This window comes from Anser brachyrhynchus (assembly GCF_964034855.1).
Source record: "Anser brachyrhynchus genome assembly, chromosome: 2".
NCBI lineage: Eukaryota > Metazoa > Chordata > Aves > Anseriformes > Anatidae > Anser > Anser brachyrhynchus.
In genome coordinates this window covers 153,660,721-153,684,030 of record NC_137695.1, presented here as the reverse complement: position 1 = coordinate 153,684,030, position 23,310 = coordinate 153,660,721, and the positions used below count along the sequence as shown (strand labels likewise).

At 44.2% G+C, this 23,310-nt stretch overlaps 1 protein-coding gene and 1 long non-coding RNA gene across 4 annotated transcripts in view; both read left to right on the top strand.

Annotated features, from left to right (window-relative positions):
* The first annotated feature begins 6,443 nt into the window (after positions 1 to 6,443).
* On the top strand, positions 6,444 to 11,119 carry LOC308190176. Of its 3 annotated transcripts, XR_013946972.1 has the most exons (4): positions 6,444 to 7,775; positions 9,384 to 9,682; positions 10,223 to 10,307; positions 10,395 to 11,119. It is a non-coding gene; the product is annotated as an uncharacterized lncRNA (long non-coding RNA). The 3 variants fall into 3 exon arrangements; XR_013946973.1 differs by having other exon boundaries at positions 10,223 to 11,119; XR_013946971.1 differs by lacking the exon at positions 9,384 to 9,682 and having other exon boundaries at positions 10,223 to 11,119.
* Positions 11,120 to 12,456: 1,337 nt separating this feature from the next.
* ST3GAL1 (ST3 beta-galactoside alpha-2,3-sialyltransferase 1) overlaps positions 12,457 to 23,310 on the top strand; it is a 79,985-nt gene continuing 69,131 nt past the window's right edge. Inside the window, exon 1 of the mRNA XM_080580717.1 lies at positions 12,457 to 12,647. The gene's annotated coding sequence lies outside the window, so the exon portion shown is untranslated. The remainder of the gene's footprint in view (positions 12,648 to 23,310) is intronic.

The following is a 23,310-nucleotide window of genomic DNA, read 5'->3' as shown; positions in this document are numbered from 1 at the left end:
ACACCAAGCCCATGGATCATGGCTGAGCATCTTTCAGATGGCACAGAATTGTCTTAAACTCTAAGCTTTGGGTAAAGATGGATAACACCTCACTGCCCTCAGTAAAGGGATGTTAGAAGGTGGGCTTGGCTTTGGCCTGGAATACCTCCCATCTCAATACTCTCGTGTCCAAATTATAGCACAAAAATCAGCACGATTCCTACCTCGGAGGGAAGACGGTGGACCTTGGACTTGCTCAGAAGAAATACTGTCGATTTCTCTCTCTTAGCCAAGAGAAAAGAGAACAAAATAGAAGAGACATAAAGACTCAAGTGTGTTATGCAGCCTATCCCTAAGGAGTTAATTCACCTCATGGAGGGTGTGCGAGCGCATAGGAGCAGGGATCAAGGTCTCCATCCAGCCTGTGCTGAGAGCCAGCAGCTAAAGGCACCCTGCCACGGCTGCGCGAGCCGCTGTCCATACGGAGGGTGGAACAAGAGCTTCTTGGCAAGTACACCAACCGTTTGGTAAACCTTTGCTCTCCTCCTTTTTCTGAAGAATGTCCAGGCCTCACCAGGGCAATAAGGAGTGTTGTAAACAAAGTCCCAAGACTCCTAAGCACCGAGCAAGGCATGAGTCAGGACGCATGCATACTCTGCACCAAGGGTAGGTCTAGCTAGCAGCATAGCTCACTGATTTGGCCTACTTACTAATTGGCCTCATTGTGAGAAACTTTCGTCTTATTTATGTTGTAAATATGTTTAGATTCACCTTCCGGGTACCAGTGAATTTGGGGTTGTGCGCAGGTGGTATAATACGAGCCGTGCCTCCAAAATCTGTACCCATACCTGCACTGGGAGTGGTGCAAAAAAAGGTGGGTTAAGGCGAATTAAAGAGCTCCGAGGCAAAATCTGGTTTGGCCGGCAGGATGCACGAGGTGGACGGAGCCCGATCGCCATCTGATGTGTCTTCTGCTTCTTGACTGCAAGCTGGGCAGCTGAAGCCTCTCGTGAGCACCTCAACATGCTGCGTTCTGCAGGCATGGCCAGCTGCCTGCAGCACCGGTCAACTCAAGTGGACGGCAAATAGCAGCGAGGGCTGGGAATCGGCCCCGCTGGGGGCACCCGCTGTGGGTTGGGTGGGGAGGAAGCTTCGCCACGCATTGTTTTTTCCTCTTGGGTTTAGTCAAGCCAAATGTGCTCCAGAGATTCTCACTGATTTTCACAATAATGCCAAATTCAAAACCCATGAACTATGCCATCCCCAAATCCCCACATCGATATTAAAATATTTCTTTATTCAATACTATAATAAACGTTGGAAAGTTTTTATATGCCTTCTGCTTTCTAAACCTTTGGGGAACATTCAGTACACTCATCAAAGCTATAAATGTGCTTTTTCTCCCAAATAACTAGATCTTCCCCAAATCACCTATTTCCAGAAATGAGGGATTTCAGTAAAGCACTAATGAGAAGCCCATGACAAGACAACACTTCCGATGCACTGTGTTTGCTCAGGTAACAGCAGATTTTTTTTCTCCCTTCTATTTTGTTGTAAATGAAGCCATAGCACACACCAGTTCTACAACTACCACAAAAATATTGCACGTCACATAAGTAATTTGAATGCTTGGCATTCAGAAATGGCAATTCAGCTTTCTAAAGCTGGGCATTAAAAACTAAAAGCTATTTCCAAAAGTCTGGTCATAACTGGTGTAGCCAATGACACCCACAAATACAGAGTCAGAGTTTAAATTTGAACTCTGAAGTCTTTAATTTGTAGAAACACACTCAGCCTCTGCATATGCTACCTTGGGAGATGAAGATCCATCTGAAAAAGTCTATAAATTTGAAAAATAACTCTCATAAAAACTAATGTGATTTATGTAAGCACATTAAGGGGAAAATACCCTGAACAGTTGGTTTGAGTGCTTAGACTTCCTAAACTTAATATTTCCATATGGTTACATTGTAATTTTAGATTTTTAGTGCCTTCTTACCCTTCTCTGTTAAATTTGAGAAACAAATCAAGGTACCAGCACAAAGAAATTAAGATTAAGGAACAAAAATGCCTGCAATGAGTATTTGATTGTTCCCACATGAAGCAACGGTTCTTTCTACAAATTTCTGTAATCCTCTAGGAAACATTATTCCAATTGTCATAGGATTGTTTGTATGATGTTGTGAACAGATGATTATAAAAGTCTTTTGATATAAATAGAAAGCAGTAAAATAAAGGGAGAAGTGAACACCATTTTTTTTTTTTTTAATGCAGGATTATATTAGCTAAGTAAAGATTAGTTTCAAAATACCAGACATGGTTGGAATTCTTGCTGAATTATTTCACGCCTCTAACACTTTCATATTTATCCCACAAGATTTTCACTTTTGCCGAGTCCTTGGCGGCTTTGCAGTGAACCACCCCTAAGCGTGTTTCATCTGTAGCACCAGAACTAGCTTATGTTCCAATTTTTAACTAAAGGTAACAAACATCTTAAAAATGATTATTTGAGCCACCACAAACTGTTGTGTGAACCTTCTCAAATCGATCGAAGCCCACGTTATATCAATTTAACTTAGGTTGATCCCTATCGACTAAAACTAAATGGATATAAGTCACTCACGCAACAGCACAGAGGGATCTGTGTCTGTGTGTCTGTTTGTGGTCTCAGCTCACTGACTACAATACTGTGCAGTAAAAGGTAAGAAAATGCAATTCTTTGTAAGGAACCTCCACTCTGCTATGATTCATTCTTGCCTCCCCAGCCCCGAAACAGAAAACCAACCAAACGAAAAAAACACGGTATGAGCATGTGAGGATGCAACACTGTAAACAGTACAATCTGCCTTCATTGTATGTATGGGACCAGTTTACAGGTAAAGATGAAGTTGATGAGAAACAGCACAGGAAGTCTAGGCTGCAGCTCAGTTCTCTAACATGGCCTGGGCATCTGTGGGGATGCAGATGTAGGTAAAAAAAAAAAAACAACAAAAAAACAAAACAAAACAAAAAAAAAACCTTCTTCAGAAGTGCCACCCGTTTTCCTGAAATTGTCTGCAGCCAGAGGTAGTAAACACAACAGAGAGGAGAAGACAGGGATGGAGAGAGATTAGGGAAGACAGAGGGGAGAGAGGGACAAACCAGGAATGGGGCATGCCTGAGCTGTTCCTACAAGTTGTGGTAGAAGACCCCCAAAGGGAAGAGCAGGGTTCTGATGGGGAAAAACAAACAAAGAAACAAAACAAAGAAACAAAAAGCTCTTTTCATTTCTCCTAGCCAGCAACACATTCAAGTTCCTATTTAGCCTTGCCTGCTGCCCAGGTGAGCAAGCAGCGTGTAATTATGTAAAAGAGATAATATTTATCACATGAGAGGTTAAGCAGGGTTAAGTTGTTGGTCAAGAGAAAAGATTTGCATTACTCCTTTTCTTCAGACCTAATAAAACACTATGGAGTGATGGTTAACACGCTGACATTTAAATACACTTGATTTAAAATAAAGGGAACCAGCCCAGCTACATGAATGCTTTGTCTTTTGTTTCAGAGATTGTGTAATTCTTTGGTTGTCTTCTTCAACTGGAGGAGGAAAAAAAAAAATTAAGGATGGATTCATTGCTCTCTGCTGCACAATTTGACAGATGTTAGTATTTATTTAAAAAACACACATCTGGCAGCTGTCTGGCTGGGCTAGTGGCTGAGCTGGTGTTATTAGATACAGCTGATGCTAGAAAACCAAGTTGGATGGAAGGAGCTGAAGTCTGTGATGCTGCAGGGGATGTTAATATCAGAAAAATGGAAAATGGATATGGAACAAAAATATCAAGATTAGTATTTGCATAATCTAGTCTATTTTTCCAGGAGGACCCTAAGTATTAAGGTGTTTTCTCATTAGTGCTGCGTGTACGTCATCAAGAAGGTACGATCAGTGAAAAACGCAGACTGTGGACAACATGCATACTGAAATCCAGCTATATATCCCTAACCAAATTTTCACTGAACCACACCACTGCACAGTCCCAGGACTTAAGAGGTAGGCGTCCTCATATATAGGAATTAAAGTCCTGCATCTGCTCGAGATGTTTCTAAGTCTCATCTGTGTGAGGTGCAGAGGGGAAAGCCAAGGAAATGATTCAAAGCTGGAAAAATGACTTAGCTGGAGAGTCAGATCCATCTTGCCTAAATACAAAGGTCTTTAATACAGGCATTGACACGGGAGGCAGTCACCACAGGCTTCCTTTGCTGTTGCTAGAGAGAAATAGAAATGCTGTGAGGGACATTTATCTAGTCTGTTTTAAACAGCCACTTTAGGATGAGAGGAACTTCATTCTGGAAAGACTCATTTCTCTGTGCTGCCTGCAAAGGGAGGCAATGGTGAGCAGCGCTCTGTAGCCATCTGTTGGGAAGAAGTTCACATCTGGTCAGAGATATCCCACCTGAAAAAGCTCAGTGTTCTTAATCCATTACAAGATCACAGTTTTAACTTGATTATAGTACCGAGGACCTTCAAATGGAGACATTTATTTCCAGTGGGCATTGTTGTCCAGCAGAGATAAATAAGGATTAACAGCTGGAAGCTGAAACTACCAGATACCTCCAGGTAGTGTTTTATTTATTTATTTATTTATGTATTTAATTTATTTTTGTACAGTGATTGAGAAAGCCTGTTGTCACATAGTAGCAGGAGAAGAGAGCACTTCTTTGTCTCTTTGAGCCTTTGATGTCTTTTTAAAACACCTGTTCAGACCAAAACTCTTTGTTTGACTTAATAAGGGCTAACTGGGTAAACTCCTGTGGAGTATGCTGCTCCAGAAATCAGATCAGATGCCTCATCCAGACCCTTCAGCTGATCCCTGTCTTAAATTTATTTTAAAGGTTGCATACTGAGAAGTCCTTACTCCCTTGCACTCTGCTGGGAAACAAACACACACAAAGAAAACAAATAAAACGGTCAAAAAAAACCAAACAAAAACAAACAAACAAAAAAACCCAACACAACCAACCAGCCAGCCACCCAAACAAAAAATCAAACAAAAAGAACACATGAAAATGTAGTAGGTTCTTTGGTCTACTCAAAAAAATAAAATAAAAAAGAGATGTGATCCTTTTTGACCATAACTATGCCTTACATTATTGTGGGAGTGATAACAAGGATTTGGTCTGCACATTTAGAAACAACTTCACAAGCAGAAAGGGCCAAGTCTTCTGAGGTTCCACCCCTGGAAGCAATGTCTCCTTACTCATATCTCCTTTAAGTGACAAATGAAGATTTGAGGGACTGAGCGTGTTCAGCCCCCTTCAGCTGGTACCAGCGCCCTTAACCATCTAGTTTTTGAGATAAAGAGAGATATTTGCCCTGGGCTATGAGCTTCAGGCTCAGTTCCGATCTTAGAGGATTCAGTAGAATATCTACTGCCTCATGTGGCCTGGTGCCAGCCAGCTCCTCTGCCTCCTGTACAGAGCAGAATTACTGCAGCAGGCAGCTGGGAGATAGAGTATGAGCTGCGCTCAGTCCTGGTGTCTTTATCCATGGTGGTTCCTGCTTTGCTCGTTTTTCTTGGTCTAAAACAAGAAAATATTTTGACTGAAGCTGCATCTCTCTTCTCTGAGCCACGAGAGCACCCCATAAGGGTAATATCTCAGCTCTAATGCAACTGCTCCTCGGGGAGGAGTGGCTGGAGTATAAGGCAGCTGCAGCAGTAAAAGTGTGTGCATACTGGCTAGGTCCTTGATCCATGATGGGGACTGCTAGGAACAATCTCAGTATGAGAGATACAGATATTGCCCAGTGATGGCAGCACATAGGCTTTGATACGGCACAAAGAAGGGAACAGAAAACAGCATTTTAAATGCGACAGGATGCGTGTATTTCTGAAGTCAAGAGGGGAAGGATATGTCGGTGAGAAGATCTATGGAGATACAATGGGAAAAAAAAAAAAAAGGATTGTAACAGCCCAGCATTTTTTTTCCTAGACAATTGCTTATTTTCAGCTCCTTGCTTATGATCTGCATTCCTATGATGTGTACTTTACATGGGGCTGATACTTGGATGGAAATTTTAATAATGTGGATGGCAGAAGAAAGCAAAGACAAAATGAGTGTCCTACAAAATAAAAGATGAAGGTAGATCCCTGCCTGATGCAGATCACCATAGACCTATGGAAGCTGATAAAAAAGCTGATTTACGCTGAGGATGTAGCCCTAGTGTCTGCAGTCATTAATGGGTCAGGTCTCAGTGCTCAGGCACATGGTGTGGGAGCAGCCTCCACCAGGGAAAAATGCTTTCTTGGAATAATGGTGGAAGAGTGGGGAAATTGCAAAGGCATTGCAGCCTTGTATGAATTCATGAAGCTTACTTTGAAGCACATCCTTTTCTAATTAGCAGCGGTGAACCTGGAATGTCAGCCAGTACTGCAGCAGGGTGTTTTTTTTCCCCCTCATATCTTGATCAAAACTTCTTTTGACTTCTCAAACTGCTCGAAGTACAATTGAAGGAAGGAAAAAGACAGTAAAGATAAAAAGTACATTCAGTGACACAAACTAGCAGTAATGAAGGAAACTGAACAGTAGCTCATGTTTTGCTTTAAAAACACTACTGCGCCATACAAGCTGGCCTCATTTTCATTTATTTATTTATTTATTTATTTATTTTTTCATGAAAATCTCTCTTCTGCCAAAACTGAAGTATTTAGAAACTACATTCTGGAACAATAAATCTGTGGGAAACTTTAATGTTGCATAGAATGTGCTTGATTATGCGAACATATTAATAATAACAGATCTCAATAGCACTTCCTATGACAAGCAGTTTCCTATTCGCAGCTTTCTTCGGTCTGGTCATAACCTCAGTGCTCTCGTAGGAGTAAACCAGACATCCCTTTGACCATCAGAGAAGTTAGGAAAGGGTCCTGGAAGGTGGCCTTTGCTGGGATCAGCAGAATCTCTGCCAGGCTGTGTAATGTCTTTCTTACTCTTTTCAGAGCAATTAAACGGATGCCACCTGCTAGTGATGTACGTCCTTGAGCATAAGCATCATCAAGCCACATTTCCTTATATAAGGAGATTTAAGTCTGATTCATTAAGATCAGTTGTTTACTCATACAGGAAACCATATCATAAATTTTTCCCTGGGAATGCATCAAGCCCCATATGTAAACATCAGCGAGTTTGCTCTCCCTTCTCCAGTAGAGGCTTTATTTTTTGCATCAGTTTGTCTTTTTACATACTGGTTAATAACACTATTTTAATTTACAGCCCAAATGTATTCACCTGCAGCTGATACTCATTGCTCCTTTAGCTGCTATGCATTCCTCACTTCCCTGACATTTACTTCCCAATTAATTGACAGCAATCGGGTTCTCCCTCAGCTTTCATTTTGCCAGGCTGAGCAAATCTCATTTGCCCATTTCACGGCTTCATCCGGCTGGCGGCTTAGAGTCATCTTGTATACCAGAATCTTCCCCCTCCTTAATTGGAAGCAAACAAAGAGCTCCTATCTCAAGGCAGATGGTTTTCTTCATTCCTAAGGGTGTGTTTCACTTCACTTCACTTGGTCTAAAGTGCATATTGTCAGCTTCCTCAAATTTGCTGCTTTCCAGCCATGAAGCAACCCCCAGCCCAGATAAGTCTTCCTATATGTCCGAGAGCCATGTATTAGCTAGCTAACTCCTCTTCCTCAACAGTGGGCTTCTCCTTTAGCTTACCTTGGATGACAAGACCCTCTCCAGTTGCATGAAGACATGCTATGCAGCCACGTTTCTGAGCACTGGCTGCAAGCTCTGGATCAGCTGGGAACTGAAGGTGAGCACCTTGCACCAGGCCAAAGGGATGTTCCCAGAGAGATGGAGAAAGCTGGGGACAGTGCAAAGGCATGATAGCCTTGGATGAAGCTTATTTTGAGCCACTGGTTTCTTTACAATGCAGGATGGGCTTTCTTCCCTATTTCTTCACAAGAAGCTATTTTGAGTCCACTTTTACATAATGTTTTGGCTCTGTCTATAACTTCTGATAGCTCCTGCTCAGCATGCACGCACTTTGGCCTATCGGTCTCATTCCACTCTTAGCTTCTAGCAAAACTACCAAGAGTCCAAGTAGTACCACTCCACCTGCTTCATCAAAGATAAATACAACCTACTACGAATCTTCTCTTGAGAATCACTTCCTGTCTCAAATGCACTTACAAATTATTCTTGTTTAATCTCCCGTTGGTAAATACAGGTTGCTTTTTATCCCATTTTTCCATTTATCTCCAGATCTTAAATTAATGTTTCCTCCTGAATTTGTTCTATATCACGCTGGTTTAAGCTTAGATTAACTGTCTTCTCATTTTCTAAATAACTGTCTGTTCAACTTCTTAGATGTAGATTATGATCTGAGTGCAGCCTCCATCTAGTTTACAGAAAGACCATCTTCAAGTCTTTGAGCTCTTGTGTCCACCTCTCATCTCTAATCATTAAAGCAATTCCTTAGTTTACCCAAGTTTGGCCTTCTGAAATCAGGAAAATGTAGCTGTAGTCTTGCTTATGTTTGTTTATCTTGCCATACAACTTAAGAAGAAAAAAGTCATGATCAGTTACTCCCCAGTCATCTTTGATGGCAAGTTCCTCTATAATAGCTCATTTGTTACTATCAGATCTAAAACAGCATTGTGGATGACTTACTGCTGCTTTAGTGAATAATTCTACTAGCTTTTGCTCACAGAAATAATGCAACCTAAATATTTTCCAGTCTACATATGGAAAACTTAGTTTTTCTAGACCGTTACAATTGCTAGATTTTTTTTTTCTCTAGTAACATCTCAGACACTCTGCCTGACGTGGATCTCCAGCCCTGTGGGTTAATGGGAGCACTACCCCAGCACAACGCTCACCTGTCTTCCCTGGAGCAATCCTGTCCACCCCCATTTAGCCCTGCTCAGCTTGTCCCACCAGCTGTAAGGGATTGTGCAATGTTATTTCAACCTTTACACCTGGCAAGAAAAAAAAAATATTTTCTATCCTATGTAGCTTACGATACTGCATTTCTGCCATTGAACATAAATGCCATTCCCCAGTAAATTAAGCTGTGACTAACATCTGTCAGGTGTGGTTCATTGTTTTTCTCATCATTTACCCAACGGATGACTTCCACATGCAATTAGTGTGCTGCTTTGTTAGCGTGTTTAATTTAATATAGCATGTAGAGCCCTTCGTATGTGTGCGCTGTCCTTTGGGGGAAAACATTTGTCTCAAAAACTGCATGGTGGCACAGCTTGTGTGCTTCTGTGACATTCAGGAGAGATGAAACAGTTAGCTGGTACTGATCAGACAAGCACATAAGCCTGACTTTGAAAAGGTTGTTCTGCGTTACTATATTTATTTTGTTTGAGCCACAGAAAAATGCTTCCTTGTCAAAATGTTTCTTTAACAGGCTTTGCTTGCCATCCTTTTTGTGGTCTGGATACTCAAACACAAGTCTAACAGACACTCCAACCTCATCAACATTTGTTTTCTGTCTCTAAGACTAATCTCACCTTCTGGTTTATTCCTGATTATCCTGGGGGACAGCTGAAATGAAATAAAATGAAACGATGCTAATAACAGCACAATCAGTTAAGGCACAAGTTTTTAAGTCTTTGCTTGGGAAAAGCTGAGGATTTGCAGCTGAAGTGGCTGGGAGTAGACAGTACTCGAGGCATGACAGGATCAAGATGCACGAAGATAAATCAGGTGAATTTTACTGCTGTGCCTTTCTGCAGGTGATACCTGCACTGCCTAGAATGGTCACTGATGTTGGGGAGTTTGTGTATGTTACAGGTGTACAAAACACCCCAAAAGTATACCACGTCTGTCCCTCTTTGCCATATGGTTACTTATATTTACCCTCTTTTTTATGTACTTTTGTCATTTGTTTGTTTTGCAGTAAATTGCTTGTGGCCAATGAATGTTTCTACGTGAATTTAACTTCCTGTATCCTGAGAGATGTACTATAGTTTTATCTATTTTAATATCCTCACTGTGTTTTATTCCTATTTCGTGTTTATTATTCCTCTCAGGCTTTATATTGTCCTTGTAGGAAAAAAAAAAATCATTTATCTAAGAATATAAAAGCAAAGCAGTATTTCATTGCTGGGATTTTTTTTTATGTGAGTTTGCTAAGGGCTTGGCTTGAGCTCCAGACTTGCTGCTTATTTCTGCAAATCAAGCTTTTGGTATTTACTGTGTGTTTTTATGTGCTACAGCACTGAAATGTTTTTCTGCCTTTCCCAGATATTTATTGAGAGCAAGTTCTGCCATATCACAACCGCCACCCACAGCGGATGCTCCCATGTCCAGCACTAATGAGTCCTAGAAGGTAAAAATGTGTCACTGTGTAATTGTTTGGCATCGAAGGAAATCCTGCACTGATGTAAAGCTCTCTCAGACACAGTTCTGCATCTAGGTGCTGTGAAGCAGATGCTGAGAGCACTGGCCGTACGTTCAGTCCCACCGAGCTCTTCCATCTCCTTGCCATACAAGCACCAACAGCAACCAGAGGAAGATGCTGCATGCTTTTTTGGGTTCTTTCCTCCTTGATTTTTAAAGCACCTTAACCCCGGAGTCAGATTCTGGACACTGTGGAGGCTGCTGAGGACCTGATCTAAATACCTGTTTCAAACCTCTGAGCAGTTCTCAGCTGCCACAGCAAGCTTAGGATCAGAGGACACCACGGCAGTTCTGAGAAATCTGAACAGATAGGACAGCAGTTCAGTGTTTAGTTTGCAACATAAATAAATAAGTAAATAAGGCAAGATGACCTAACTGGCTGAGATCAAACCATCTATCAAACATGGCAAAGTCAATTGCTATCAGATACCTTTATAAAGTTCACGTTCTTGTTTTCACTACTTATTACATTGTTCTAATGAAGACTTTTGTGTAAAGTAACTGCAGTGCCTCTTGCGCATCTAAATAAAGAATATTGTTCATTTTCTCAGCAGAAATAACATATATGTAGATGACCTGTCTCTCTTACCAGTCAGAACAGAGTTCAGAGTTCAGTTGTGGCCAATAATCCTAGTTTCACGGTTACAAAATTTTTTTTTTTCAGAAGTATTTAATCTGCTTCACAGGCAGCTATAGCAGTCAATAGGTGTCTCTGTACAATACCTAACAAACATGTATGATCAGCTGCGATAAGAAGACAGATTTCCCAGTAAGCCCATCTACATGGAGTTTGGCCTTGGAATGGGGACAGCATTTATATCGCTCTGGCAGGGTCAGCAATCGCTCCCATGATGCTGGCTGTGACGGCACGCAGCCATTGCAGTGCATTTCAGCGTGCACGAACACCTTGGGTCTTATTCAGCCCAAGTATTGGAGGATCTGGGGATGGGGCATCTGTTGGCCATGCTCCCACCCGTGCCTCCTCTTTCCCCCTGCGGTGGTACGGTGATAGCGCTTAGCTTCCCCGCGAGTCTTTCAGAGCAAGCCAGCCATTGCTGAACAGCAATTTATTTACACAGGCGAGGAGAAATAGCTTCTTGGCAACTGCGTACACAGCAAATGCTGATTTTTCTATTTTAACTTCTGCTTCTTGGCCTAGCCGCGATGGCAGTTGGCTTGTTTGGAGGATGGCAGGTTACCTACTGAAAAGAGAGCAAATGCAGGGAGGGCAAACACCAGCCCAAATCTGCTCTCTCCCCTTGGGGTGCCCATTGTTACATCTTGCTGAAACACTTGACACTGGTTTTGGCCTCAAAGAGCTTTCAGAATAATCCAAAGGATTTCTTTTTTAATTGCAATCCCGGAGTTAAAATAGAAATGAAAAGCTGGACAATCCAGAGAAGTGAGGGAGTGGAAACAAGTCGGTGAGGCTGAAACCTGCACGGACTTTGAGCACCCACAGGATAGGTGCCTAAAGCCGGCATTGCGTCAAATAGTTTCACCAGACACTTTACCAGTTGCAAGTATCTGTCTGGGGGTTCTTTAACGACGCTTTTTAATTCCGCAGCATTTTATAGTAACCTTAAAAACGTCAGATGCTGGACGCGAAGAAGGCATTACTTACTATGTGCTCTTTTTTTTTTTTTGTTTTAATCATCATTAATGAGGCAAAACGCGCTCTCCCCACGGGAAGCCCTGAATTTCTCTCCGCTTTCCCTCCTGCGCTCGGCGCCGGGGATCCGCGCGGGCGCAATTTTCAGACAAGGAGAGCTTTTGGGGCGCGGAGGGGAAAACGAGGGGGGGCGAAAGCGTTTCGGGGCGGGGGGGGGGGGGCCGACGCAGGGCGGTGTCAGGAGCAGGTATTTCGCCTCGGTGGATGGGGCGGGGGCGAAGTTTGGGCTGGCGGCCGGCGGGGACGGGCTGTGCGCGCATCTCGCCTCCTGCGCGCCCCGCGCCTCCTGCGCCTCCTGCGCCGCGCAGCAGCCGCGCAGCACCGCGGAGAGCCGCGGAAAGGGGGGCGGAGGGGGGGGGGGGGGCAGAAGGGGGCGGCTCCGCCTCGCCCGGCTCCGAGGAGGAGCCGCCGGGGGCCCCGGCTCCTTCCACGTGGCTGGGGGCGCGCTATATGAGCGGGCAGGAAGCCCTGCCGGGGAGGGAAGGGGAGGGACGGGGGAGCGGAGGCTGCAGCAGCTCGGCGAGGAGCCGGCAGCGATCGGTTCGCCCTTTCCCCGGCCATGGGGTTTGGCCGCCAGCCGGCCCCCGGCGCCCCGCCGTGAGTACCGGGCTCCCTCCTCTTCCTTCTCCTCCTCCTCCCCCGCTTACCTGCAAATCCTCCCGCTCCCCCTGCTGCTCCTCGTTCGCTTAAGTTGGTTGTTATTATTATTTATTTTTTTGGGGGAGGAGGGGGGGTGGCGGTGTTATTGTGATCATCTGGAAGCAGAGGGTGGCCCCGCCGGAGCCCGCAGCATCCTCCGCCGGCCGCTCCGGAGCGGGGCGGCTGCGCCCCATCCCGCTGGGCTGCGCCCCCCAAAAATCCCCGGAGAGGGGCAGAGGTGGGCTGGGGGGCACGGAGAGGCTCCGGGCAGCCCCCTTCCGTGGCTGGGTGGCTGGGGAGAAGCCTAACGGAGTCCCACACCCCGCTGTTTGTATGGATTCATTTCTTTGCTTATTTATTTTTTTCACTTGGGTGGGCTGTGCGGCGAGGGAGGGAAGGCAGTGTTGCTCCGTTAGGGGAAAGCAGGCTGGCTGCCTGAGGTACCAGCACATCCCTGCTCGCAGAATGAGTCTCCAGCGGAGTATAAATAACTAATCTCCGAGTTTGTTTGTTAGGTGTGTTGGTGTTGCGCTGGAGATGTCTCAGCAGCGAGCGTGGAACCTTTGTCCTTGTAATGATTGATTTTAGTTTTGGCAGAAACAGAAAACAAACTAGTTAAAAAATAAAAAAATAAAATGCCTGGATGCATATTTACTCCTTTGAGACTTGCAGGATTTTTCAACTATTTGTCAAGGTTGAGTGTGTATGTGTCCAATACACAGAAATAACTCTTTCATATAATTGTAAGTCTAAATTATATATTTGCCTGCTGGGCGCACATGTTAAAGGAAAAACCTCCCTAATTATGGATCCTTCAGAGAGATTGGAAGGGTGACAAAGCCCTTGTAATCTTTTGGGTCAATTTTCATAAGCTCCAAAAGCTCTTTTTGAAAAGGAAATTAAACTTCAGTGTGGAAAAGAGACAGGAAATTCGAGGATATGAAAAAGAAACTCCACCTTTCGCTCTGATCCTGTCCCCAGGAGTTCCTTTACATTGGTGCCCTTCGGTGACAGAAGGGAAAATGAAGAGCCAGCCGCCTCTAAGCAGCCTTCCTGCCGCTTGGCAGTTGAGAAGATACTCAGTTAGCAGCAGCACGCTCCTCCTGGGGGTTATTGACATGGCTGTAGCTGGAGGGGTGGTCGTGGGAAGCATCTGCTTTGAAACGCTTGGATCTCCGCTCCTAGTGTCCCGCGCGGTCCATGCCAGCCAGGGCCTTCTGCAGCCGATATGTTCATCCCTCCTCAATTTCTAGGGCTTTGTCCAAAGTAATGGATCGGCAGAGCTGCTCTCCGGTTAGAATCTGGGGTTTGTCCCAGGGCCCCTCTCTGGCTTTTGGCAGCGGCCGGTGGCTATCTGCAGGGCATGGCTGTGCTTGAGGTCCCTTCTGGGAACTTGATAGCTTCTAATCTGTTTGAACGCACTTCCAGGCTGAGGCTGGGGGTTGGAGAAGGGAATGACCGGATTAAAAAAAAAAAAGGTGGATTTTGTTTTTTTAATAAGTTAAGGGCACTTGTTTTCTTGATTATCCCTGAAGCAGTAAAAACTCCAGTGTGGGTCCACAGTGAACTTGGTGCTCTTCCTCTGCCAATTTCTCACTTTATTTACTCTATTTTGGTGCTGCTGTAGGATAACATTTCAGCAGGTTTAAATCCTTTGCCTCAGCAAAGACAAAGCCCCAGACTGTGGTCCTCCCAAACCTGTTTTTTTTTTTCCTCAATAACAATAGTTTTTTAAAGTACTCTCCTGTCTGATATACTTGTATTTTACCTTTCTGCTAGTAGCATGTAAGAGCACAGTCTCGGACAAAGCAAAAGGAGAGAAAAATCCAATTCCCTATTCTTTTGGCTCACTCAATTTGTGCACAGTTGGACTGTGCAGTAGAGACAGCTGTTTGTATGAATTTTTCACGCATCCCGACCAGAAAGGTACCTGCAGCCTTGCTTGCAGTTTTTCTTCCAAACTTGATGATATTAGTAATGGTGATAGCATCTCAGCTGAGGAAGGGAACTTTTAACACTAAACATCACTTTGTTTAAGGCTTTGTATCTGCTTATCAATTTGATTTTCTTTTGATGGAAAACTGGGAGTTATTTGAGGGGAAATTAGGGTCATGCAGATAGCAGTTCCATCTTCTTGGCTACAACAGCATCTTTTATCCCAGATACATTGTAAATGCTGTCATTAAATGATAGCAATAATATGTTTTTATTAAGAGCTTCTTTCAAAAGTATTTTCAAAAGTGTGGTGAAGCAGAAATGTGCTTTTGAAAGCAGAGGAGTAAGAGCAAATCCAGCTCCACAGAAAATTTAAAGTGCTGTTAATCCCACCACCTGGTGGAGCTTTTTATGGTGCCAGCTGAGGGAACACAGAATAAGGATGCATTTTTGTGTTTGGTTTTATTAGTCAGATGCTCTGCGTAGAGTTTCTATAACTTTTTTTTCCTCTCCTCACACCAGACTCTCTTACCAGTCAGAACAAACAAATTGTGGCGAGTACAGTTGTAGCCAATAATCCTAGTTTCACAGTTCAAGTTTTGTCAGAAGTATTTAATCTGCTCCACAGGCAGCTATAGCAGTCAATAGGTGTCTCTGTACAATACCTAACAAACACGTATGATCAGCTGCGATAAGAAGACAGATTTCCCAGTAAGCCCATCTACATGGAGTTTGGCCTTGGAATGGGGACAGCATTTATATTGCTCCGGCAGGGTCAGCAATCGCTCCCATGATGCTGGCTGTGACGGCAAGCAGCCATTTCAGCGTGCACGAACACCGTGGGTCTCATTCAGCCCAAGTATTGGAGGATCTGGGGATGGGGCATCTGTTGGCCACGCTCCCACCCGTGCCTCCTCTTTCCTCCAGCAATAGCACGGTGATAGCGCTTAGCTTCCCCGCGAGTCTTTCAGAGCAAGCCAGCCATTGCTGAACAGCAATTTATTTACACAGGCGAGGAGAAATAGCTTCTTGGCAACTGCGTACACAGCAAATGCTGATTTTTCTATTTTAACTTCTGCTTCTTGGCCTAGCCGCGATGGCAGTTGGCTTGTTTGGAGGATGGCAGGTTACCTACTGAAAAGAGAGCAAATGCAGGGAGGGCAAACACCAGCCCAAATCTGCTCTCTCCCCTTGGGGTGCCCATTGTTGCTGAAGTACTTGACACTGGTTTTGGCCTCAGAGAGCTTTCAGAATAACCCAAATGATTTCTTAATGTTCTATAACTTCTATCTATTCCGTACTTTGCAGAAGAGAGCACAGTGTTATCAGTGTCTCATCTAAAGTAGCACTCACCTGTAGGTAGGTGCATCAGCGATGTAAGAGACAGATTTCTTCCTCCCATCCTTCTTTCCCTTACAGCACGCTTTTTATTTTTGCTTTCAAAAGCAGAATGATGCTGGCGTAGAGCACACCTGTAACCTGGACGTCCAAAAGCTATTTATTTTCACTTAGGGGCCTTTCTCAAGTGGAAGAATGTTTTTAATAGCCAGCTCCTCTTTAAAGATGCATTGAATGTTTTCTTTAGAAAGGTAACCTGAGTAATCTCAGTTAGCTTTGTATTAATAGTTTTGCTGTGATTATTGCTATAAAAAATTTCCTAAACAGCCTGTGCACAATCATGTGTGCTGTGAGTTCTACCCATAGGACAAAACTGGAAGGGAAAGGCAGATCTGGAGCCTTAAAGCTTGGTGTGTTGCACAGAAGTTTCATGCTTTTTAGTCCTGAGCAGGTGAGGTGAAAATGTACCTTGGACTGTGTGCACAGTATGATTTTTTTTTTAAAGCCCCTAAATTTGCAACTAATTTCTCCAATCTATCCATAACTAGACTTAAGGAAGGTTGTTGAGACTGTATCTTAATCTGTGGATCTCTGTTCATTTCAACCACTGAAAATAATGTCTAACAACTTACTGGAGAAAGTATCTGACCAGGAAAAGAGAAGCAACAACACTTTCTACTTATCTAAGATTGCTGATAAAAGATAAAAACAAGGGTGTAAATGCCTTTTAATAAGGCAAAGTGTTGAGGGGATGCCTTTGCCCCCTTCTGGTGTATGTAGTCCTGCTTGACTGCATAAGAACCTGTGAAATGAAAACATGAGTAAGTCAGAGGTATGCAAATTAAAAATAATCTTTTTGACTGTCTATGATTTCTCATACCCCAGAGTGGAATTACAACAGTGAGAAATGTTGTATTAGTCATCTTCCTAAGAAGATGTCTGTATGGGACAGGAGACTGAAATGTGCAGGCAAGCTACAGTTTATGCATGGTTATATTGCTTTATTTTGCATTTGTTTTATGGTTTTGCATGTTTATATTGCTTTTATTGCCATAGTATCTGCATCAGTAGGCAAGAGACTAACCCAGGCTGTAGCTTGGGAAGGTGGTAACTCCTGTGTGCCTCTCGAGTTCTGGGTGGTGTGGTCCATCTGGTCCCACTGTTGAGGTGGATAAATGCCTTTGCAGTCCATCCAGAGCAGAGTTCCTCTCTGGGCCAGCCTGGTGTTTGAAGGTAGATTCAGCTCATTGACCAGCAGGCATCTGAATACCACGAATCCTATTCCTGGCTTCAGGAGCTTGATCTCCACGGAGAGCAGCGGGATTGCAGTTGTCTACCTGCAGGCGCCTGTATTTCAGCATCTTACGTATGATGTGACTTTTGTTTCCTAACCATAGTCACTTAGTGCCATTTGAACTGCCCTGGACTATCTGTCCTGGCCTTCTGGAGCTGGTTCAGGAACTTGTTTGTCTCTGACACCTTGTGTCATCATATTTGGACCCCAGGAAGGTGGCTGATTTTTCAGGCATCTCTAGTGGCATTTGAAACCTGTGTTGTTGAACTGAATTGTCCCTTTCAAGAACTGTGGGAGCTAGATATGTTTTCTGGGCACTAATCTTTAACTTATAATATAAATATATTATCAGCTTAAGTGTCTGCACCTACTTAGGAGGTAAATTCATTAGAGAAGGGTTGTTTCCTGTCTCGTGTCTCTGTTCTGGAAAGACCTCTGGACCACCCTGTCATCCATAAATGACAGCCACAGAGGAACCACCATCAGCCTTTTGATCGCCTTTCCCTTTCTTACCTAGTCCTCTCTTTCTACTGGTGTTGAGTTTCCCATGGTGTAGCTTGTAAGTAGTACACTCAAATCACTTAACAGAAATATCCTGTGAGGATGTGAAAAGCTCCTGTAGTTGGGACTGTACAACATGCATAGCTGTGAAAAGCTGTAAAGCAAAGGAAACAGAGCTCTGGGGGACAGGGAGCATTTTGCAGAAGAAACTCCCAATAACAGTGGTAGAAACTTGCTCTGAACCGTGAGTGGAGGTTAGGGATGTAGTCAATTGTAAAAACTGTAGTAATTGTTCACATATAATTCTGGGGGAAAAGGAGGGTGGAACTTAATTTGTTCCTGGCTCTGTAGTGCTTTGAATTGCTCTTGATTAAATTGCTTAATCTGTGCCGACATGTGTGTCCCTCCACTGGGAGAGCGAGACTTTTGCCTGCGTACTAGACAACAAAGCCTTTGGGCAGAGACTGGGCGCATTATTTCCAAGACAGGAAATCTGTAAACCTCATAAAATGACAGCTGTTTCTGTCAGCTGATGGCTGGGTATAGCGGAGTGCAAATGAGGCACAATAGAGACGGTTGTACCCTGCATCTGGTGACAACTGCTTGAAGTGTAGAGTTCTTGCTCTGAGGACATCATCTCAATAGACCTTTTGTTTTTTAGTAGTTCTACTATTTCGTTGGAGGTCCTTTCTCCCGGCAGCAGTTTTTGATGTGGGCTCAGCCCTCTGTAACTCTTCACCCCGAAGAGTTAGAGTGGAGGAGAAAGTGGTGGCTGTGGTCAGAGACTGCAGGGACTAAACGTCACCTTCTGACACAGGATTGCTGCTGACAGAGGTGCCCACACATACTCTGGGTGTCTCTAAAACTCTTCTGAGCCAGACCAGTTGCTATCCAGCCCCTTGGAGGATTGTTCTGCAGAGCAAAAACTGGCACAGTGAAGCTTAGGTATTAAACTGGATGCAAGTCGAAAATGTCTCTGGACTAGATAATTGCTACTGATGTTTTCTCAGGTTTGGTGGATTTTTGCAATTTTAATTTTTTTTTAGCTTTGATGTACCAACACAAAACAAAGGTAGTTCCGTCTAAAGGGCATCACATTATTTCTGGGAGCTGGTTATTCAATCAGTGACTTGAACATATCTGAAATGCTGTATGTGCTGACACATCACAGTACTGTACCAGCTCAACAAAGAAATCTAATTCTATCAAATCTGCCAGCTCAGTTATTATGAGCCTGCCAGGGAAGCATAAGGCATCACCTCCAGATTTTTAGGTAAGAATCATGTTCCATATCTCCAGCTCAAATTCAATGAACACTACACATGGTCAAAACTGGATTTCTTTTTAAGGTACCTGCTTACATTATGGTGCACAAAAGATCAAATTGCAAGATGTCATCTAAGTATTGGGGTTGGCACATACCAGCTGAAGTCCTGCGGAAAGACTTGGCTTGGGATTAGTGTGGAAATAGACTGGTCTTCATCTTGAGACCTCTACAAAATCATAGAAAATAACGTGTAGAGCTACCTACGTCTTGAATTGGAGCTGAGCTTACAGTATGACATTGTCCTCTTTTATGTTGCTCTTAATTTGGTGGCAAAACTGAGAAAAATACTGGTTTATATGGATTCAAAAGAAAGCTAAATTAAACATAATCAGGTCATGGTGAATTTGGTTTTGATCAAACAAAAGGTACTGGGTTTGCCTGTCAAGGTCTTGGTACTAGAGGGACTGCAGGGGTGGGGTCTGTGAGAAGAGCCCAGCAGCTGCCCCATGTTAGATAAGGGCCAGCTTCAGCTGGCTCCAAAGGGACCCTCTGCTGGCCAGAGCCGAGCCACTAAGAGATGATGTTTGTGCCTCTGTGAGAGCAGATTTAAGAAAAACAGGGAGGAAAAAAAAAACTTATGTGCAACAGCAGCTGGGAGAGACAAGAGTGAGAACCATCCCTGCAGCCCCCCAGGTGAGTGCAGCAGGAGGGCAGGAGGTGCTCCAGGCACGCAGCAGCAGTTCCCCTGCGGCCTGTGGAGAGGCCCCTGGTGGAGCAGGCTGTCCCCCTGCAGCCCACGGGTCCCACACGGAGCAGATCTCCACGCTGCAGCCCGTGGAGGAGCCCCCGGTGGAGCAGGTGGATGTGGCCTGGAGGAGGCTGCGGCCCATGGAGAGCCCCCGCAGGAGCAGGCCCCGGGCCGGAGCTGCAGCCCGTGGAGAGGAGCCCACGCAGGAGCAGGGGGTCTGGGGGGAGCTGCCGCCCGTGGGGGACCCGTGCTGGAGCAGTTTGCTCCTGGGGGATGGACCCCGTGGGACGGAGCCGTGTGGGAGCAGTTCCTGAAGAGCTGCTGCCTGTGGGCAGCCCCCGCAGGCTCAGTTCGGGAAGGACGGCATCCCGTGGGAGGGACCCCATGGAGCAGGGGCAGAGAGGGACCGTGAGGGAGCGGCGGAGATGAAGCGTCAGGGACTGAGTGCAGCCCCTGTTCCCCTGTGCTGCTCAAGGGGAGGACACAGAAGAGGGTGTATGAGGGGTGAAGATGTTCTTAGTTTGCTTTTAGTTTTTCACTGCTCTACCCTGTTAGTAATAGGTAATAAATTGTATTAGTCTCCCTGTGCTGAGTCTGTTTTGGCTGTGATGATAATTGTTGAGTGCTCTCCCTGTCCTTATCTCAACCCTTGAGCCCTTTCTATTGTATTTTCTCCTTTCTATTCTATTTTCTCCTTTTTCCCCTCTTTCCCTTTGAGGAGGGGGAGTGAGAGAGTGGAGATGGAGTTCGGCTGCCCAGCAGAGTAAAACCACCACACACGGCATTCTTGCTTTTTGGTTCACTTAATCTTAATTCCAGGTCTATTTCAAACTCTTTGACATGGTCAAAATTATTTCATTTGGAGAACCCAGAAGGAAATTCTGCCTTTAGAAACGTCAGAATAATTCCTCTGAATTTGACATGGCCTGCATTGACACCATTTATGTTGGCTGGTGGCTACATTGAAATTATGCCTGAATTTGGATTTTTCTTTCTAGTATTTGAAATGCTTTTTCTATTTAAGTTGTTAATCTTCTTCAGAAGGTTCACCCAGCTTTTCTCTTGGGGGCAATTCTGTAGATTTTGAATAAATAAAGAAAGGATCAGTCTTGTGGCGTGGACTTCTTAGAAGAATTAGAAGTCTCCCCTCTTGCTCTTTTCTTTCCAGCATCCTCTGCTTTTCCCCTTTAGGTAATACTTGCCGTTTTGGGAAGCGATACCTGTATGATCAGGTCTCCTGTGGTTTCAGACTGCATTTTGCAGATGGATCTACTATTCCCAAGCATTTGGCCTAAATCTAGTCTGAAAATTCACCCTGAAATGTAAAAAAAATGAACTTTTGCTTGCCCTGTACTCTGTTAACAAAAGTTCAGCATCAAACTTACAGAATCAAAATACAGAGTGTGAGAGGCTAAAAGTTTTTCCAGAGCTTGGGGGTAAGTCTTCCTTGTTTCTCTTCTGCTTTTCTCCTTTCTGAATACACACTGAAATATTCTGCAGTCCTAGTGTCCTGGTACCCTCCTGTGTTTCTTATCCCCTCATTTGCATGTCTTCTTACCACTCCCCGTACCACAATTGCTCCTTGCTAGAGGAGAGCAGACTTGCAGGCTATTTCTGTCTCTCCTGCCACTCCCTTTACTCTGCAATGTTTTGTCCTCTGCGTGCCAAGTTCCGAGAGAACCAAGACATGGGAGGGTAGGGGACGCTTAAACTTTGCACCTGAGGTCATGTGCGTGGCAGTGGGAGGATGCACTTGGGCTGAGAACCTGGAACCTCCTCCTGTCTCAGCTCTATTTTGCCAGCTGTAGATGACAGCATTGGACCTTTGTTTCCCGGAGGCTGAATTCATCCTTTAAGATGCACGGAGACTCCAGTAAAGGTAAAAACACTACTCTCTTTGACTGACAGCTTCATTTATGAATCGGGGAACTAAAAGATGATCTTCAACCTCATGGACAGCAGAACTTTAGGGACAGGATATTTGGCTTCAGCAATTTACTGTCAGCCACTCCATTGAGTAGTGCAGTGGTGTGCCAAAGCACGGCAACAAAAATCACCTAAGTTTCTGCTTTGTCAGCTGTGGTGATTGATACCTGTGCTGAAAGAACAGTTTAATTTGGTATTTTTTTCCAGATGGCTGTTGTTGTGGTGCTTTTGCTTGCTTGGTTCCTGAGACCTTACAGAGCAATGGAAAGTGTCTCTGTCAGTCACTCACTGCGACAGTCACAGTAGACTTATGTGAATATTGCAAAAATACACATGCAAAAATAGAAACTGCTTTAGACCAGAAAAGCTAGAGGAAAAGCCTGTAACATGGTAGCAGGATGTGTGAAATAGCAGCTGCTGCACAACTTCTCAGATAGCATGATAAAACTGTAGGGATGCTGGAGCCATCTCAGATGGCCACTTCATTAGCTTGCGAGGTCAATGATACATGTGTATGCTGGGAAACAACCGAACAAAGCAAGCCCATTAAGGAGTGTACTGATTACAGACAAATTTTCCCCAAGGCCACCACACTAGGTTTGATAAGGCTTGTTTAACTGTACATAGTTGTGTGAAATACTCAGGTGCTCTTTGGCCACTTTGAGGAACTGGAAGTGTTTGTGCATCTGTAAAGTATGTGCTCTGTAAAATATTTAAGGACACTGGAGAACTGTGATGCATAGTCCAGACAGAGGAAAAATGGGGTAATTTAGGTCTCTTGCAAATGGAATTTCACTCAAGTTACAGGAAACAAATGTGACACACTGAGATACTGCCTGATTTTTAAGGATATGAGAAAAAACATGGAAGTTTTCAGGGGACGGGAGGGGGTGGAAATACCGATAATATATAGGTCCTCTGAGTGTTGCCGTGATTCTCACAGTTCAGACTAGACATTAGGAAAAATTTCTTTACTGTGGGGGCTGTCAAACACTAGAACAGGCTTCTTAGAGAGGCGGCTGATGCCCCGTGCCTGCCAGTGTTTGAGGCGTTTGGGTAATGCCCTCAATAATGTGCTTTAACTTCTGGTTAGCCCTGAAGTGGTCAGGCAGTTGGATGATCTTTGTAGGTCCCTTCCAACAGAACTATTCTATTCTGACAGTTAAATTTCACTGCCGTGCATTGGGTGTAGATGTCTGGTTAAGACATTTGTGCCCTACCTGGGCTTTTATTAAAGCACTGTAACTCTGGCACGCAGGATGGCCAGTACCTCAAATGGAAATGAGCCTCAAGCAGCTAAATAAGTGGTTGTGAGGCCAAAGAGCAACGGAGCAGGAGATGGATGCTGGCTCTTGAAAAATACAAGGTTGCTGAAAACTACAAGGTGGTACAGTAATTGCAGAAGCTGCTGAAACACTTGCTGATAGCAATGAAACAAAGGAGTTTAGAGTAAGTTGCCTCTCTGCAAGGCAAGAGTCTCCTGTCAATACTGGGTTGAGTATAAATATTGGCTGAGTAAGCTGCTATGTAAGTGCAATTCATTTTGGGTTTTTTAATAGGGGAAAACTGGAGATTTGGATGGAAAAGAATCAATAGGGTACAATTACCATCC